At 39.6% G+C, this 4,757-nt stretch overlaps 1 long non-coding RNA gene across 1 annotated transcript in view; it reads right to left on the bottom strand.

Moving 5' to 3' along the window:
• Positions 1–3,768, bottom strand: part of LOC106150223 — a 6,425-nt gene extending 2,657 nt beyond the window's left edge. The window contains exon 1 of the long non-coding RNA XR_001236902.1: positions 3,352–3,768. This is a non-coding gene — a long non-coding RNA (uncharacterized LOC106150223). The remainder of the gene's footprint in view (positions 1–3,351) is intronic.
• Positions 3,769–4,757: the final 989 nt, after the last annotated feature.

Raw genomic sequence — 4,757 nt, 5'->3', positions numbered from 1 at the left:
ATCTTGTGCCCAAGATGGGAGGAAACCAAGGGTACAGAGGTCAGCAAAGGTAATTATTAAACCTCCCCCAGCTCCTTTTTCTAAGCAGTGAAATTTTGATAGACCACACCAAAAAGGAAGGGTCAGGCAAGCCAGTTACTCTCCAAAAATGACTCTGTATATCTGTGTTTTGATCCTTTCTTTAAAAAAAAAAAAAAAGAAAGAAAAAGAGATTCTCCCAGATTAGCTCCATCCCCTAAGTGGAAATCTTGGCAAAGTATAGAAATTCTGTTTGCTTTCATCTTGAAGAATGAGGGGAGATACACTTTGGAATCAACTCAGTCATTATCTTAATGGGCCATATTTACAACTCAAGGCAAGCAGCAGAATGGTTTCTGGTATGTAGGTAATTTAACAGCTCTTTCCTCCCCGCCAAGGAATTTCCTCCTAGAGGAGCAGGTGGGGAGGTAGATGAGCCCTCCTGCAGAAGATGGGGTCATGTCAGGAGGCCTCCTGTGGGCCTCTTGGCCAGTAGCTCTGGCTGCATGCTGTCAGGTTTAGTAGTAGCATGCTATTTTAGGAAGGGGCCAGCTAAACTAAGGACTTGGAGAAGCCATGGGTTGGCCTCAACTCAGAGCTCCCAGTGATGGGGTGAGGGATAACCCAGGAAGACATCCAGGATCTGGGTGAGGTCTGGCCAACAAGAGACATCAAGAGTATTGTATGCTGAACAACATGGGCCCCAAACTCACAGCCAGAGGCCAGGATCAGAATGGCCTGAGCATCTGTGGAGTTGAAAACACCAGAATAGGCATCTGGCCTTATTCCTTCTGCAGGTTTCTGGGATTATGCATGATGGACCTATGCTCTGTCTGCCTCCTTTGTCAACCATAGACAGTGGAGACACACCCCAAGTTGTACATTGCCACAAAACTGTACACCCCAAAAGATGACCACAGGCTTGAAATTACAGAGAAATCTTTTTCTTGGCTTTTTTTTCTTTATTGTTTGTTTTTGTTTTTTATGAGTGTGAACATTGGTTTAGTTTCTTGTTTATTTTGTTCTGGTTTCTGTTTTTTCCTTCATTCTTTCCCTCCTGTCTTTTGCAGTATCTCAAAGCTTGGGTAGTCTTCCTTTGTCCTTCAGCCTTGCTTCTAATTTCTTTCTCTCCTTTTATTTCTCTAGTTTCCCCATATTCCTTTAAAAATTTTCCCCCTTAGATTGAAAGTGCTCTATTATGGAGATATTTACTGTGTATAATTTTCTATTTGTTTGAGATTTTGTGATACAACTATAAATTTTATAACCTATGGTTAAAGGTGGCAAATTAATAGTTATTACTGTTGATCATTTTCTTACTGTGCTTCATGCTCTTGTTATTGCTGATTGTACTACTTTAGCCATGCTGATATAGTTGTGATCAGTTCCTCTTTCTTGCATACCAATATCAAGATTATCGGAAGTCATAAGCAATACCCTAGTCCAGAACCAAACAACAGGGTGCTAGGTCAAACCATCCACAGCCTCTCATCCCTAATAAAATGAAGAGGCAGGATCTTGTGATGGGCTCAAAAGCTGAAAGCCAGCTGTATCTAAAAGACATCTTGAAAAGTAATCATTTCCTAAGGAGGTCTCGATAGTAGTAATAAAGCTACTTACCATAAGCAATGTACAATCATCAACACACAAAAAAAATAGAAAATGAGAAAAGATGGAAGTGAACTACAACCCCAGACCTCCATTTTTCTCAAGGACAATCCAGGGGGCACTGAGGTGGAAGAACGAAAAAGCCACCCAGCTGAACTTTCTGATGATAGCAGTAGATGTAACAAAGTAGATTATACAGATAACTAAATAGATTAATGAAGATAATGAAGGATATGCTTAGTGAATGTAGAGTAGATACACATTTTTTTAAAAAGTTAAGGAGCTTAGAAAAGTAATAGAAATGGTGAGTGCCCAAGAGATGAAAGAACAAGAAATAAATGTTCTTGTTTTTATGGACATAAAACAGATTCAAACAGATGCCCAGAAGATTAAAATTTGTATTCAAAGTGTGTGCAGCAGAATCAACTGATGTGAAGATAGAAAATCAGATTTAGATGAAAAGTTTGCAACTTTCATCAAATGAAGACTTTTAAAAAATAGTTTTGGACCATAAAAAAAATCTATCCAACATCTGCTAGACAACGCAAAGAAGAATAACATAAGATAAATGAGAATCAATGAAAAATCAGAAGATAGCACAAGGACATAAAAAAATATGTTCACAGAAGCAATAGCAGAAAACTTCCCAAGCATGGAAAAAGACAATGACATAGGTAAGTGAGGCAAATAGAATTCCAATTAGCCATAATTAGAAAGAAAAAAAAATACACCAAGTCATGTAATAGTCAAGATTCCAGAAATTCAACACAAGAACAGAATATTAAAAGTTGTTAGAGAAAAGAAAGAAATCACCTATAAAGGAAAACCCATCAGAATCACAGCAGACTTCTAAACACAACCCCTAAGTCAAGGAGAGTCTGTAGTGAAGTATTTCAAGCCCTACCCAGATTGATGTACTCTACAAAATGATGCTCCAAAATTGATGGAGAGATAAGATACTTCCATGATAAACAACATCTGAAAATTCATGACCACTGAACCAGCCCGCCAAAAAGTTGCCAAGGATAATCTAGAAAAAGACAATGAAGACAGCAGTTCCATGAATCCCAGTAGAATGAACCCACCAGGCAAGGCAAGGAATTAAAAAGGAGGAGGAGAAAGAGAAGTAACAACAGGAAAATAATATGATGAGGCTAAGTCAATGCATACCACTTATAACAATCAATGTACATGGTCTCCATTCACCAGTCAAAAGAAACAGATTGGCAGAATGAATCAAGAAACAAGATCCAACAACATGCTGCAGAAAACACACACATTTAAATCAAAAAATAATTCACAGACAAAGTTAAAGGATGAAACAAAAATACTCCATGTGATAGGAACCCAGAAAAAAGCAGGGATAGCTACTCAATTTGTAGACAATGTGGACTTCAAACCAAGGCTGATTAAGAGCAACAAAGAAGGTCACTACTGCCCGAGACCTTCCAGTGCCAATTCCTTGACAAAGTCAGGACTGGCAGCAGGTACCTGCAAAGCAGGGACCGCATAGGATGGGTGTGTAGCCTCTCTCTCTCTCTACTCTCTATTAATCATAGCTTTCCAGATATGCATTGTGCCATTGATAAAGGATGGTTGGGAACCTGAAGGATCAGAACTGAAAGTAATTAAGGAATCAGAGCCCAAGATGAAAGGCACCCCCCTCCAACCCAGGGTGAAAAGGGGAAGTAAAAGCCACCACAGAGATTTGCTTCAGTCCCCTACCTCCTGTGTGGCAATGTTCACGCACAAGAACGGGAGGAGAGCGCTGCACGGGTCTCGTGCACGGGAAAACATTAGGCGAATGCCCTGTGTGTGCTGGACTGGCTCTAGATGGAGATATTGCAAATGTGGGTCCTGTTGTCCAGTGGACAAGAGAACAATTCTTTGAAAAATTATACCTAATCAAGAACTCCTAGTGACTGATCTGTTTGCTTCCTTTGTTTATGTGCTTTAGAAAGGTTGATTCCCTGCTAAGATTGTAGTTGGGCGGTCGGTCAACCATGTCTGAATGTGTAACCAAAATAGCAACTTCACTGTATCTAAGCAAAAACTGTTTAACTTGCCAAGTTTCATATGTAATTGCAAAAGTATATAATAAAGAAAACATTTCTCTGTGTCAGAAGAGCCTTGCTCCCCTGTGCCACCAGAAGGACCTCTGGTGTCTGTGTTGTTTGTCTGTTCGCCCGTGTCATTCCCTCCTGCAGGAATCTCCCTGACCTTCTGCGGCCGGACCATGGCACACTACGTACTTGTTAAGGGAACAATCCAAGAGGAAGAAATAACAATCTTAAATATATATGTAGCACATACGAGCACACCCAAGTATATAATAAAAATATTAATGGATATGAAAATTCAGATAACCACTAATGACAATTTTAATAGCAGAGCTCAATGCCCCACTGTCACAAATAGATCAACCAGACCCACAAAAAAAAAAAAATCAATAGAGAAATATCAGAGCTGAACTAAACATTTGAACAAATAAATTTAGCAGATATCTCTAGCGTGTTCAATATAGCTCTGGAAACATTAGCCTGAGCAATTGGACCAGGTGGCTTTTGACTTCCACAAGTCATTTCATAGACAATGTTCAGTCTTATTTCTCCCAATTAAAACAGGCATGGTGGTGGAGAGGTTAGGTCTGTGGTTTTGCTAATGCAGTTCCTAGATTTCAGAGAACAACCAGCTTTGCCATGATTCAAATCCTAAGATGATTTTATTTCTCAGACCAAAGCTCATTGAAGAAAATAATATTTTTTGAAGTTTTATACCATTGTTTTTATTATTTATTTTTCTTTTCCTTGAAGTTAAAAAAAAGAAAATAACATATGTTATTTTAGTATAGCAATTATTCCTTATCAGAACAGTATTTAATGCAAGAAAAAAAAAAAGAAGGGCATTTCACTATGTTGCCCAGGCTGGCACCAAGATCTGGCTCAAGTGACCTTCCTGCCTCAGGCTCTCAAGTAGCTGGGACCATGTATGTTTGTCACTACACCCCTCAGTTGATAGCTAAAGGGTAGGGTGCAGCCAGCCAGCCCTGCAACCGCACCCACTGGGCACAAGGCCCCTCTCCAGGACCAAAGCTCTCCATCTGTAAAATGGCATCAGGAAAGGTACCCCTC

This window comes from Chinchilla lanigera, unplaced genomic scaffold (assembly GCF_000276665.1).
Source record: "Chinchilla lanigera isolate Chin_1 unplaced genomic scaffold, ChiLan1.0 scaffold00067, whole genome shotgun sequence".
Classification (NCBI taxonomy): domain Eukaryota; kingdom Metazoa; phylum Chordata; class Mammalia; order Rodentia; family Chinchillidae; genus Chinchilla; species Chinchilla lanigera.
The sequence above is the reverse complement of the archived record's forward strand: the minus strand, read 5'-3'. Positions and strand labels throughout refer to the sequence as shown.